Source organism: Adiantum capillus-veneris, unplaced genomic scaffold (genome assembly GCF_014529385.1).
Source record: "Adiantum capillus-veneris isolate H3 unplaced genomic scaffold, ASM1452938v2 Hic_scaffold_477, whole genome shotgun sequence".
Lineage (NCBI taxonomy): Eukaryota > Viridiplantae > Streptophyta > Polypodiopsida > Polypodiales > Pteridaceae > Adiantum > Adiantum capillus-veneris.
In genome coordinates, this window is record NW_028221560.1 from 17,550 (window position 1) to 32,830 (window position 15,281).

The 15,281-nt window shown below is 37.0% G+C and overlaps 1 pseudogene; it reads left to right on the forward strand.

Annotated features, from left to right (window-relative positions):
• The first annotated feature begins 14,273 nt into the window (after window positions 1-14,273).
• Window positions 14,274-14,876, forward strand: LOC147416767 (uncharacterized; annotated as a pseudogene).
• The last annotated feature ends 405 nt before the right edge of the window (window positions 14,877-15,281 follow it).

Consider the following 15,281-nt stretch of genomic DNA (forward strand, 5'->3'; position numbering starts at 1 on the left):
ACAACTGATGCATAAGATGCATGGCGAGAGCCTGAAGGAGTACGACTAGACAAAGGTGCATCCAATTTACTGTCACGCAATGTATGCACCAACCATTTTGGCATACCTCTGGCCTGCTCATTTTCAGTCCTTTCCTTATCAAGTACATCATCTACATCTATATCAGTAACAGGCTGATCTGTAACATTTTTAGAAACCCCCATAGGTTGTACATTTTCCTCATTGGAGTTTACATTCGTGGTGTCATTGGAGTTTACATTCGTAATGTCATTGGAGTTTACATTACTCTCTCTAGTACATGACAGCAAGGGTTGAACAAAATCTTCCACAAACACTACATCCCGTGAAACCAGAATATGCTTTGTTTGTGGATGATACAACTTGTAACCTTTGCTTTCAGCACTATAACCAACAAAAATACATTTGACAGCCTTATCATCCAATTTTCTGCGCTGTGTTTTTGGCACCAAAGCATATGCCAAACATCCAAAAACACGCATGTGCTCAATAGAAGGCTTTCTATCATGCCATGCTTCATATGTAGTAGTAGATTGCAAAGCTTTCATAGGACACCTGTTTAGTACATAAGTGGCACACATGATGGCCTCAAGCCAAAAACAATGCGTCAAAGCTTGACTTTTGACCATACATTGTGCCATTTTCGTAAGTGACCTTTTTCCTCTCAGCAACACCATTTTCCTGAGGTGTATAAGGCACTGTACATTGGTGTTTTATCCCACGACTGGCTAGAAATTCATTAAATTCATGAGATATATACTCCCCCTCTCAATCGGAACAGAGGGTACCCATAGTACATGCATGCCTGAAGTAATACTCAATGAAAGGCACGAAGTAAAGGTAATTTCCCAAGGACGGAGTTTGCATGGGCCCACAAACATCACTATGCACAAGCTGCAACCTAGATGTGGCCCTAACTGAACCATCCTTTGGAAACTTAGAACGCTGCATTTTAACCAAAATATAGCCTTCACAGGTTTGACAGGTGCTTCAAGAGGCGGCAAAGAAGCAACCATATCAGATTTCTGTGAACGCAACAAATTGGCAAAATTCAGATGACCAAAATGTGCATGCGAAAGTTTTGTATTTGAAATAGCCCTTGAATCTACAACTGCATTTGCAAAATTTTGTCCACACTTGTCATACAAAGTGAGCTTATATAGCCCACAGCACAAAAGCCCAGTTGCAACAAATTCATCACCAAAACTGAGATCATGAACTGTACATCTGTCATCCACAAATTTGACTACAAGTCCAAGTCTAGCAAGTGACAGAAAAAAAATTCTTCTTGGTCCCAGGTACATAAAGTGCATCAACAAGTGTGAAAGAGCCGCCATTTGCATCAGTAAGCACAATCTTTCCAACTCCCTGAACCGGATAAGAGACATTCTTGGCACAACTGACTAAATTCCCATGAGGGACAGACTCGAGAGAGGTGAATAATTCACGATGTGAGGTAATGTGCTTTGTAGCACCATTGCCAAAATACCACACATGTGAATCTGCAGCAACTAACAAGCACACATCATGAACAACAAGATTGTAAGTGCACTCTGCACTAAAAGCCCATTCTGCATCAACATCAGCAACACATTCTCCTTTCACAAAAAACTCAACAATGGTTGCATTTGGAGTGGAACCAGCATTTGCAGTGGAACCACCCTCTTTCTTCTTAGCCTTTGGCCTTCAACTTAGGACACTGCTTGATCAAGTGATCATTAGCTTTACAATAATGGCAACGCATCTTCTTTTTGCCCTTATCACCTGAATTTCGAGACGGATTGTTGCCAGTAGAAGCATTAGGAAAAGAAGTTGCCATTAGAAGCATTAGCAGTGGAACCACCCTCTTTCTTCTTAGCCTTTGGCCTTCAACTTAGGACACTGCTTGATCAAGTGAGCATTAGCTTTACAATAATGGCAACGCATCTTCTTTTTGCCCTTATCACCTGAATTTCGAGACGGATTGTTGCCAGTAGAAGCATTGCCACTCGTAGTAGAACCATAAGAAGTAGATGCATTTCTGTTACCACCCTTTCTTTGAGAAGCAATAAAAGCCTGTTCAATTGCACGCTGTCTAGTCCTGTTTTTTTCTGGAAATTGACTCTTGCAACAGTAATGTGCATAATGCATCAAACTTGACAACTTCTGGATTTCCTTGGGTCATAAGTTTCCAAGTACTAGCAAAAGTCTGGTAAGAATCTTGTAAGGCATCAAGAATAGTCTGCACAAGGGAACTGTTTGAAATGACTTCACCTGCAAAAAGAAATTGCTCTGATATCCTTGAGACCAGCAAGAAAGTGTCCATATCATCTTCCTCATGCATAATCTTTGACTCCAACTCTTTACGCAGCAAAGTAATTTTAGCCTCATTGCGTCTTGCATAAAGACCTGCTAGAATATCCCAAGCCTGTTTTGCAGATTTTGCTGAGTGAATGTGAGGAACAATGGTGCACTTCAGAGACAACACAATCAATGCATGAACCTGCACATCCTTTACATCCCAACGAGCTCGTTTTGTCGTAGGCAAAACAACTCTAATAGCAGCAATCCTTGCAGCAAGACCTGCAACATCCCCAACATCGCCCACATCCTCAGAACCAGGATGTACATCAATGCCCTGCACAATATTCCAGATGCCCTTTGACACAAGAAAGTTTTGCATCATATAAGCCCACATAGGGTAATTGTCCCCATCCAACGTGTCCTCAGTAGCAAACATCTTGAAGACATATGTGTTGTGGTCAACCATGGTAAATGCTGCACCTGATGTGAAAACTACCCGAAAAGAGGAAAAACGGAGCGGGAACAACACGTGCTATATAGCACAAACTGTAGAAGACTGTAAGGCACCTGTTATGCAGTAAATGGCACTGACAAAAATTCTGCACTAAATGATGAAATAGTATGTGCAGTAATGCATGTAGTGGAAACGGAGGCCGAAATGAGCCCGAATAAAAAATCTGAGCAGACTAAGCTCTAAGAGCTCTCCCGAAATATTTGTCGAACGCTCGCCAAACCTCACTAAAATTGGAGAAAGTGAGCAGGTGTGTGTTGGAGCTGCTGGCGACTAAGCCCGGGAGGATGCAACCTGCTCTGATACCAATTGTTAGAATTAGGGTTGCAAAGAAATGCACACAGCTTGGAAAAGATGAAGGAATCTCAAGACACACAATAGAGAGTGTGTTACTTAGTGTGCAATGGAAAGATAGATAGCCCTAGAGTGATGGGCTTATATACAATGCACGGGGGGAAACCTCCTAAAGAGGAAAAAAATACCCCGACGGTCCTAGTGTGTTCACACACATCACTACCACATGTATATGTTCACAGTGTCTGGGACTTCTTCAACGATAGTGACCAATTGATCACCTTGATTCACACTCTCTTTGGTGGATATTTTACTAGCGGTCTCTCCAAGTATGCCTTGATTTGCTAGTGTACGACCAGATCTAAGGTTCATATAGACTTGTTAGACCCTTGATAGAGTACTTACCGGCGAATTGGATTGTTATCCGTTTTTCCACGACTTGAATTTAGCTCCTGTCAAGCTCCCAATTCTTTGCCTGCAACCTGGTTCCTGTGTCAGTTTTAGCCAACTTAGTTGTTTTCTCTCAAAAACTGTATAATTTTTGTTATCTATTGTGATTGGTCTGTGTATATCACTTCAATATGAGCTAAGTGAGTTAGAAAATGAGACTTCCAGATTCTATCCTTGCAAAGAGCTAAAGGACTAATCTGCAACCTAGAAACTGAGCTAACATGTATTAATTTGGATCCGATGGAGCCCAAACTTGACCAGTGACCTTGTATTAGGTTGCTCTAACATTGTACAAGTTAAAAAGTCCAAAATCTTGTCTCTCTGGGGCTCAAAAGTAAATAATTGTGATTATTTACTTTTCTCAATTTTTACACTTTTAGACTTGTTTTCCATATAGACACCTTGTTGTAGTCTTTGGACAAGTTTCACTAAGTTTGAACAAGATTTGTCCAAGTTATCAATTGTTTAGTGTTCACAGACTCAGTTTTTAGGAATTTGGCTTAAGTCTCTTTTTGTGATCCAAATTTCACCAAATTTGATATGAGTATTCTACTTAATATGCTTGACCCTGTGGTATACTCAATTGTGCAAAAACTCTCAAATCTGGGGTAGATGTAAATAATCATGAATTATTTACTTTTGGGACTTTTTAGCATTTTTTGCCAAGATGATCATACAAACTGGCAAAGCAACTCAACTTAAGCCCCTTAACAAAGTTTCACAACATTTGGATAAACCCTGCTCAATTTGTCAACAGTTTTGTGTCTGCAGACTATCTTTACAAAACTAGTCACAATTTTCACTATACATATCCAAATTTTATCAAATTTGATATGAGTGTTCAATACAACATGATGGAACCTGTGGTATGCTTCGTTGGCCAAAAATACTTGAAAATTGGACAAAAGTAAATAATCATGATTATTTACAATTGTCAAATTTTAGCATATTTTCTATCATTTTGAGTATACACACATGTTAAACACTTTAAACTAAGTCTCTGAGTCAAGTTTCACAAAATTTGAACAAGCTTTATCAAGTCAAGCTCAATTTCTTGACAATCAATACAAATTTTAGTTTTTATCAAGTTTTTGGTCTATTTTGTGATCCGAACTCTATAAGCCTTCACAAAAGATGTTTGTAATCATGCATAGAGTCTTTGGTATCAACCTTGATAAATTTTGAGCCAAATGTAAATAATCGCGATTATCTACTTTTGGCCTAAAATGAATAATTTTTGCAATTTTTTCAATAGTCAGGCTTTTTGTGACATGTTTTAAGCCTCTGAGTCAAGTCAATTTGGCATAAATTCTCAAAAAAATGTGAATAATCTGAGTTCTTACTAACTCTTGAAAATTTACCTCAAATGCATCCTTATGCTCACCCACTGGTTCTTACAACTTTTGTAAGCATAATCTCCAGCCGATTTCAGTGGTTGACATTCTTTTGATGCTACAACTCACACATAATTCTTTTGGAGTATGCAATGATTTGAGATCCCACTTCGGATTCTAGTTACCCTACTCCTAGGTTTTGCTGCAATTAGGTTGTGGAAGGTGTCCACAAACACTTGCTTTCTTGTTTTTTATGGTTTCCTGAGCATTAATCATAAGACTTGTCTTGTCCATAAATCATTCTCAAAATCCCAACCTAATCCTACTATCCTACAAGATACTTAGAAAGTACAATTTACTCCCAAGCTACCTCTACACAACAAAAGACGACACTCTTAAGCTATGAGGTTTTAAAGAGAAATTTTAACTCTAGGTGATCCTAGAGGAAGTTAAAGGACAACTATACTAGACGCTCTTGTTTTCCCTAGTTTAGGTCTACTCATCCCCGAAAGCGGTGCCAAATGTGGATGGGTTTCCTAACATCACTCTGATCTTATTGCAAACATGTCAAGAACCACGAACATAGTTGTCAATCCATGGGACGAAGCTGACTCAACTAGTGCATGGAGGCTACAAGAGGGTGTCAATCTCTTGGAAAAAAACATACAAATCACATCTAACTCAAGATACACTCAAATGACCTAAGTCATCAAAATCTAGTCACTAATCAGCAAGCAAACCATGATCGTTACAGCATCAAACGACATCCAAATTCTATGAAACTTCTAGGACAAGTATATAAGACCTAAGCACACATGCTTATGATCTCAAATCTCACTTTCAATGAGTGTAAAAAAGCAATTACTAATAGTAGTGAGATTTTGACCTAGTCATTTCTGACCCCGAATGCATCTAAATGCTTAGCAATGATGTCCCAATACCCCATCTATACTTACTTTGTGATTTCCTAGCTTAAATTCCTACTTATGATAAAATTAGGTGACAGGTCGACGACGTCACATGCTATGATTTATCATGACATGTTTACGTCAATGCATAGAGCTCTTACCTGTGGTTGCAACTTAGTAAACGGCACTGCAAGGTGACAACAGACAAGGGAGATAGAAGCAGGAGAAGGAGAGAAGAGAGCGTCGTAAACTCACGCTGTATTTCTTATCCAAAAACTTAATAGTAACTTTACAAAATTGGCTTTTATACCTTAGCCAAGGTTTCTTAGGTAAAAGACTAATCATCTACCAGCTCTAACCAATGATTAACTGATACAATTTGGAAGCTTATAGCTTTGGCTCATAGATTACAACATCCATTTGTCAAATAGGAGTTACAATATTCTCGCTTTATCAAAAGAATAAATGTTTTTACAATGAAGCTCCCAAAAAATGTTACCTGGGTTAGCTTGTTGCTAACAGACACATGCAACTTTATGCTCATGATTAATTTCCAAAATGCTCAAATGCATGAAAGGTTTGTATTGGACATAAGCAACTTTACACAATTTAATATAACCCAAAGTCATTTTCTATTAGGTGGAACTTGTACAAATATATAAAAGTTATAAGAACATTGAGTATAATACTATTTTCTAAGCCTCATTATATTGGATACATCCAACTTTACACAATTTTTTATAACCTCAAAATCATTTTCTATTAGGTGGAACTTGTACAAATATGTAAGATTTCGATGAACATTGAGTGTAATATTATTTTCTAAGCCTCATTATATTGGCTTGCTCAAAAAGGCCTTAGAGAACAAAGGAGTGCATCATCGGAGTCTGACCCCATGATTTGAAGTATTGACTCAATGAAACTTTCATTAATAATTTAATTTGTGAAAGAGTCCTTTAATTTAATGAACTCATATAAAGGTCCATTTCATTAACTTGTTTTATTATTTCCTTTGATTGCTAGACCTACCTTTTCTTATGAAACCATTACCATATTCTTTTGTTTTAGTTTTTCAATGGTCCCTTTATTTTATTGTTTCAATTTTGTTTCCTTTTCATTTTAATTCATTTTAAAATGTCAATGTCAATGCCCTTTGTAACATATAAGGCTTTCTTTTCTTTTTTAGAGAGAGTAAAACTTGAAATTTCAACTCACATGCCCGATTCCATGAGGTGCAACATCCCAACCCAACAAGAATGGACAACCCATCATATGGACTAGGGGAATAGCCCCCAAGGGCTACATGTCACACAAGCTTCCAAGGGGGTTTGAACCCAAGACCTTAGACACAAGAGGCTCTTGCTCTATCAACCGAGCTAGCACTCATTAATGAGAAAAATGTAAGGCATTTGTGATTATGTGTGATTAATGGACAATACAATTTTATATTAAAATGCAGAAAATTGACATGTGATTGTAAGTACTCATTTAGACCTACTCCCCATAACTCACATCACCCTTAACTTCAATAATCATTTACAACGCCTCACCTTGTTGGACTACATAAGTAGTCCTTAGTAAAGGGTTGAATTTTGGGTGCATCCCTAGACCATTGGATAAAGCTTGTGGATTAGTTCCACGTGGTAAGTTAATGATTATAAAATTTTTTTGGACTGAAGAAGGCCAAAGAGGAGTGGTGGAGAAAACGTGAAGACCTCTCACCATCAATATCACCATCACATTAAATGTAATATAACCTTTTTTGCACTTTAGTGTTTTTATCACCATCGTATTAGATACAATATGACTTTTCTTCATTTTACTGTTTTTAAAAGGTGTCTTCATATTGGTGCTAATGTGAGGCATTAAAATCATTAGCACAAAGTCTTATCTTTCTCATAACATTTAATACAATATGACTTTTCTTCATTTTACTGTTTTTAAAAGGTGTCTCCATATTGGTGCTAATGTGAGGCATTAAAATCATTAGCACAAAGTCTTATCTTTCTCATAACATTTAATTCAGTGTAGAAAAAGATGAAGCTTTTGGGTAACAATCACATGTTTTCTATTTTTGTATGATATTCTCTCTCTTTCTCTCTCTCTCTCTCACAATAAAGAATGTCTTCTAAATGAAGTGCACTCTTAGGCACAAGTTATTTCAAAAGCACAAGTTATTTCAATTAAAAATGTCTTATGAATTAAGTACACTCTTAAGCACAAGTTTTTCCAAAGTTTAATTGAACACACTCTCTCTCTCTCTCTCTCTCTCTCTCTCTTTCTCTCTCTCTCTCTCTCTTATCTCCATAATTTAATGTATAAAGAAGATCCCCTTCCTCTCTCTTTGTCTCTCCCTCTCTCTCTTTCTCTCTCTTTCTTTTATCTCCATAATTTAATGTATAAAGAAGATCCCCTTCCTCTCCCTCCCTCTCTCTCTCTCTCTCTCTCTCTCTCTCTCTCTCTCGCACACACACACACACACACACAATTTATTACAGCTAAAAGCATTGTCTTCTTGAGGCCATCATAAAAACTTTACCTTGTTTATTATTTCTGTTAGGCCCTTGTGAGAGGGTGTTGACGTTTATGTACCTCTCTCTTTAAAGAGGGACATTGAGTATTGTGTCAAACCTTATTTTTTATTTTCTTGAAATATATTGTAATCTAATTAGTTCATTGTTATATTTCCAAAAAGCATTATATTTTATTTTGATATTGCATGTTTTAAAATATAAGTGTCGCTTTTTATTTTTATCCATCTTGCAAAGAAGCCTTTTATTATGAAATTCTTCTCAATAGCTTTATGTAGACCATAGTGAATCTTCACCTTATTTTTTTAAACATAGGATATGTATTCTTCAAAATATCACATACAAATTTACCATTTTTTGAGAGAATCCTTTATGGTTTCGTTTCTTTATCATGATAAGTTTAAAAGTACGAGGAAACATTTTGTACAAACACTCCAAGAAGATTATAAAAGGTCCTTAAAAGAATTTTTGGAACTTTAGTTTTAGATGCGCCTTGTATTTTATTCAAACACCCTTCTTGAGGACACTTAAATGTCCTATTTTTGTACAGGGTTAGTCTTCATATAACAGACCCTTATGAGGCTCTTAAATGAAATGATTTTGTTACAAGCGAAAATATATTTAGAAAACCGATAAGTCAATACTTTACATAAAATGTTTGCTTAACTCTTCTTCACTAAATAAGGCTTGTTTTAGAAATCCAAAAAGAGGAATGTCTCAAATAGCTAAAATCCTAACCGTTCACATGTTACATGCAATGCCTACCTGTCAGTTTTTTCCACCATCATGTTGCATAGTTTTTAAGGCCTCTATATGAGGAGAAATCAATAGTGCACATCCATCTTGCATGCTGTTGATGTCTTTATTTGTGATTGCGTATGATATGGAGCTAACTTGGAAGCCTTGCCTTGGGATTCAAGGTGCAGTGAGCAGCCTTGGTTGGGGGGTTTGGAGGCAACACCCGCAATAAAATTTTGAAGGAATATTCCAAGAGTATTCCATATAATATTAGGCCACATGTATATGCCATTAGTACTATGATCGATGGCTAGTGGTTGCTTAGTGGTCAGTGGCTCACAAGCGATGGGTTGGCATAGTCAATACCCACACACACACACACACACACACACACACACACACACACACACACACACACACACACACATCTGCCACCCACCCATAGCACTATATAAGGAACCCATCTCCATGAACCATGGCATATTATGTTGAAGGATAACGAGCCCCTTGTATTCCTCATACTAGCTCTAGTTGTCTATATTTTCATCTAAGATTTATCTTGAGAGTGCATGGGTGGATGATGCTATCGCTTTGAAATAGTGTTAATTTTAATTTTGATTTTCCACTAATCTACTTAGCATCGTATCTCTCTCTACTCTCTTTGCTACAAGATTCTATTTTTTTCTATAGTTCTTACATGGTATCAAAGATTTAAGTGCTTGTACCTAAGATTATACGAGATTCTAGAAAAATTAATCTCTTATTATGTCCTCATTTTCAAATGATCCTATTGGTGCTACTCCACTACACATTTCTCCCACTTGATTCACAGAACGCAAGCTTGATGTAACCAACTCCACTCTATGAAAATTCAAAAATTTTGCAATTTTAGCTTCATATGAAGTATTAAATAAAGTGTTGGGGAAAAATTGTGCTGAGCTTAATCCCGTTGCAAAACTAATTCAAACAATCCAAGTCTTGGCATTCATCCAGATTCTACTCTTCTATATGCTTAGAAAAGAAAGAATGCAAAGGTGTTGTGCGCCATTTTCATGTGTGTAAGCCATTCTATTCTCACTGTGATTCAACATATGACTAGATCACATGAAGCTTGAAGCATATTAGCTTGCGAATATGAGGTGCACAATCACACTAGAATTCAAAATCTTGAGTAACTTGCTGATGGAGAGGCCTTTATCAAGAGAATGAAGGATCTCCAAGGACAATTAGTTGCTTTTATTGATGTGGCCATTTCTTCAAAATATTTATCTCAACGCTACATTAACATACTTCCAACTAGATACGATGATCTTGTTACAAAAATGCAACACTTAGGTTCATCCAATCCCTCTTAAATTTGAAGAAATGAATGCAATTCTACCTGAAGAGGAGCTATGACTCAAGACTAGGGATGGTGGGGGGGAGGTTGCTTTCATGGCCAACACAAAAGGCCAGAGGACTACATCAAATTCCTCTTAGAAAAGGCCCAGAAGAAGAAATTTACAACTAGCTATTTTTATTGTGAAAAGAAAGGTTAGTTGTTAAAGACTTTACAAAGAAGAATAATGGCACTATGAAAGATTCTTGGAAGGAAAGAGAATCCTTCAAAAATTCTAAGGTGGAGTTTGAACTATGAGAATAATAGAAGAGGTATGCTCATCAACACAAACTCCATTTGTTGACATTTCTTGGATTCAGTATCCTTACATATGACTATTAAGAAAGACTGGTGTAGCTCATGGAAGAACCTATAAGAACCCATCACTGTAATTTTTGAGAAAAATGCAAAATAAGTAAAAGCATCTAGAATAATTTCTTTCCTAGTAGCCACATGTGAAACTAAGCAACTCTCTGATGTGTTGTACATACCACAAATAAAGAAGAATCCAATCTCAATTATTGCAATCAATGATCGTGGAAACTGGAGCATAAACCTTGGATTCTCAAGACGGAAAGAGAGTAAGGTGCGACAATATCTATGAGATTTTTTCACTTACAATAACTACAAATAAAAGGTACAACTCAGTTATAGAATAATAGATTTGGTCACCTAAAAATTGCTATACTAACAGAGATGCAATGATATGGGATGGTTACACACATGCCTTAAATCCTAGATATGAATGAACTATGTGAGGCTTGTATGATGGGTAAGCAACAAAGGAAGGAATTTCCACAAGAGACTGATAATCGAGCGCAATCTCCTCTAGAGTTGGTACATGTAGATCATTATGATAAAATGTATGCCAATTTTGGTAAAACTTTCTATATTTTGTTGTTAGTCGATGACTTTAGTAAAAAAGATGTGGGTGTATTTCATTCGTGAGAATTTTGAATGTTTTGAAAAACTTAAAGTGGGGCACAATCTTGTAGAAAATGAGACAAGAAAGAAGGTCAAGAAACTTTACATAGATAGAGGAGAAGAATCCATTTCAAATTAGTTTAACATATACTACAACAAGAATGGCATCAAGCGTCACCTTACTATTGCTTACACACCACAAGAGAATGCGGAATGTTACAAGCAGCGGTAGGGATGGCAAAATGCATACTCAAAGCCAAGGATATGCCAAACTCCTTTGGACCAAGCATGATAGTAAATATAGTAATTTATATCCTCAATCAAAACTAAAAGGCTTTGAAAGGAAAAATGCGTCAAGAAGCCTATTCTAGTACGCAACCTTTGGTCTTGTATTTTAGAACTTTTGGGTGTTTCTGCTATGCATATGTTCTTGACTCCAAAAGAAAAAATCTACTTGCCAAAAGCAAGAAGTGTGTCTTTTTAGGATATAGTGAAGAGTCTAAGGCATACAAACTGTAAGATCTAAAAGCGAAGAAGATAGTCACTTAGTCTCAATCTGATATTTAAAGAAGGGACACATTCAATGGAGAAAATAGGTTCGTCCACTTTCTCATCAACAACCAAAGAAATAAACCAGCTTGTGTTAGATCAAATTAAGTTAAAAGTTGAGGGAGATGATTTTTCTAATAATGACAACTCAAACAAAACTATCCAACCTTTGTAGCATCAAGAAGAAGCCGCTACCAAAATGAACTAAACATCTCTTTGATGATCAAAATCCTCATGTTCACAATCCTTATGAAGAAGAAGATGGTTTGCAAAGGTCAAAGAGAATCAAGGAGTGAAAATGAGCATCCACACACATCGTCAATATAGCTCTAATGATTGAAATTGTGGGCTCTATAAAGGAGCCAGGATTCATGAAAGAGGCCATGGATAATCCAAAGTGGAAAGAAGCAATGCAGTTAGAGTATGACAATGTAATAAAAAATGACACATGGAAAATAGTGGACCACTCTAATGATTGAAATCGTGGGCTTTGTAAAGGAGACAACCTTCAGGAGGCCATGGCTAGTACCATATATGTGGCAGTGATGTGTATGAATACACTTAGGACCATTGGGGCATTTTTTTCCTCACTACTAGAAGGTCCTTTTTTTTTTAGAGTTTTGGCATATCAAGTGTACGGCCCAATGTGATCCCAATATTTATTTTGGATTTTAGGTATTAATTTCACTGATTTGTGAAAGTCTGGGTAGGGCAATTTACTAAGGTGCCTATATAAGCAACCCTCAGTCCCCATTGTATTCATATCAGTTATTCATTGCCAAGGTTGATTGGTTTAGGAGACTCTCTCTTTCTCTCTCTCTCTCTCTCTCTCTCTCTCTCTCTCTTTGGTGCTTTCTCCCCTTTGTATCTACACTTCCACATTGGTGTCTTCGACATAGTAATAGAGCCTCAGAGGAGCAAGATATCTCTTTGAGAAGAGAAACCATAAAGAAGAGGAGAATTGATGGCGCTTACCTCCCCCTCCCAAAACGCTGGCATTTTTCTTGAACCTTGCGGCGGCGAAGAAGCAATAGCTCTATCAGAAAGAATTTTGCAATGCTATCAAAGACATCACTATTTCCATCAAGAGCATCTTGAGAGTCTGCAAGTAGTGCTTGGTGAAGGAAACCCCTTGTGGGCCCTTTCGGAGGGAAGTTTTCATGCATTTTAAAATGTTGCAGGGCAAGAGCCCTTCCAAAGCATTTTTGGTGGGCTGGAGGACAAGCATTTTAAAGTGCTTCATGTTGACAATACATTTGATATGAATGTTTTGGTATGGTGTAGGGGCACATGGCCTTGGACAGTTTTAGTGGCTAATCTTCTTCTAAATTGTGCTAATCTTGTGCTAAATTGTGGAGGCTATTTTCATGGTGTCTCACCATCATTGAAGAACCATGACCAATACCAACTCATGGCTTTGGAATGTGGATTGATTAGCACCCAACTAGAGTCCTAGCTCAACCACAGTTCTCAAGGAGACCAACAATTTGTTTGGCTTGAGATTGTGAAGTCAAAAGCATATCCACAAGTTCTCTATGAAGAACCAAAACCATGTAATACATGATGGTCGATTTGACAAGCAATAGTGATGGATTGAGAAAGATATATGCTACGGTGGAGATATTTATAATTCATCTATTGTGTGTACTTGGAGGTCACTAGAATCAGCTACGCAAGTGACATAATTGACACACATACTATGAATAATTGTATTCTCTACTAACTAGTCTACTACTAAGGAAGTGTGTATTCTCTACTATCTCAATGAAGAAGAGGAAGTGAGTTCAGCCATGGATTGAGCTTCTTGAGTGTGTGTATGAATGTATGGGCTTGTGAATTCTCTACATGTGGTATTAGAGAAAGGTTGAAGTGAAGATATGAGCATTCGAAGCATTGGTGGTGCAAAGAGAGTGAACTCATTTTTGGTAGACTGCACTACAGCAGTGCAATTTTTTGGTCATATCTCTCATTCAGAGTGTCCGATTGATGCACAGTCTAGCTCTATAACTTCTCAAAAGAAATTTGTAGCAAATATTGACTTTATTAGCTTTGAAATAGTAGCTGAATAAAGCTATTTTTTTGCATATAGTTTTGTCCTTGATCGCTTGGTCAACATCCAATAAGTAAAGAATGCCTAATGGAAAGTGTATGTATCAAGTTGTGGACACTTTTATGCATAAAAGCTGAGGTGTGTGTGCAAATCTAAGAGGTTGAAGTGAGATTTCTAGTCACTTGAAGCTTACCTATGAATTTGTGGCTTATTGCACATGCTTGCATAGAGATTGTGGAAGCAAATAGACTTTCCTATGCATCATACATTGATGGTATTTGTTGTTTAAACTATTTGAAGTAAGTATGGTTGATTCATCTTTGAAAATAGCTCAAATTGTTGGTGAAAAGCTCACAAAAGACAACTGCCATGTATGAATGTATCTAATGGATATCTTCTTGATGGGAAAAAGCGTATGGGATCTTGTCACAAGTGAGTGTATGTTCGGAATTGCCTCTGAATCCTTTGGAAGAGGAAAAGAAGTCATACAAACTGTGGATTGAAAAAACACAAAAAGTGTTGCGCTGGATCTCCATATGTGTTCTGGAAAGCTTAATACCTCATATCAAGAAGACTACTACACGGAAGGATGCTTGGAGTACTATGCATGAGATATATGGCACAAGTAATGAGGCACAAAGGATTCAATTGAAGCAAAGGTTGCATGGAATATGGCGATAAATCCATACAATATGTGGCTAAAAGTAGACAAATTGTAGAAGATTTGGCATCCATAAATTGCGTAGTTGAAGATGATGATCTTGTTTTGGTTATGCTAAATGGTTTAGGACCATAGTACAAGTTATTGGATACCTCTATTTATGTGAGAGGTACTATGCCAGACTTTGAGAAGTTGATTGCTTTATGTATGACTGAAACTTGGTCTCAATGCATCTACGAGTGGCTGAAGTAGAGATGCAGTTTCTTATCATAATTGTAGAAGAGGAAGATGTGCAATGCATGGAATAGAAAATCATACGCAAGGAAGAGTCAATGATTATGTTCAAAGACCCCTTATGCAAAGAGGAGTTGGTTTTATGCATAGATCAAGGGGGAGATTCATGCCACAAAGTAGAGGTGGTGATTTTATGCAAAGAGATGGATATTGAAACTATTATGGTAGATATATACATTTTGAGAGAGATTGTTGTCATAGACAAAATGAAAGGTGTCAAGGTAGAAGTTTTGGGTGAGCACAACACTCTCATTTTGTCGAAAAAGGTGGATATATTGGTGCTCATAATGATGATTCACATGGTCATTTGTTTTCTATGCAACATGTCCTTGGAAATATGTCCAAATCAAAAAGTGAT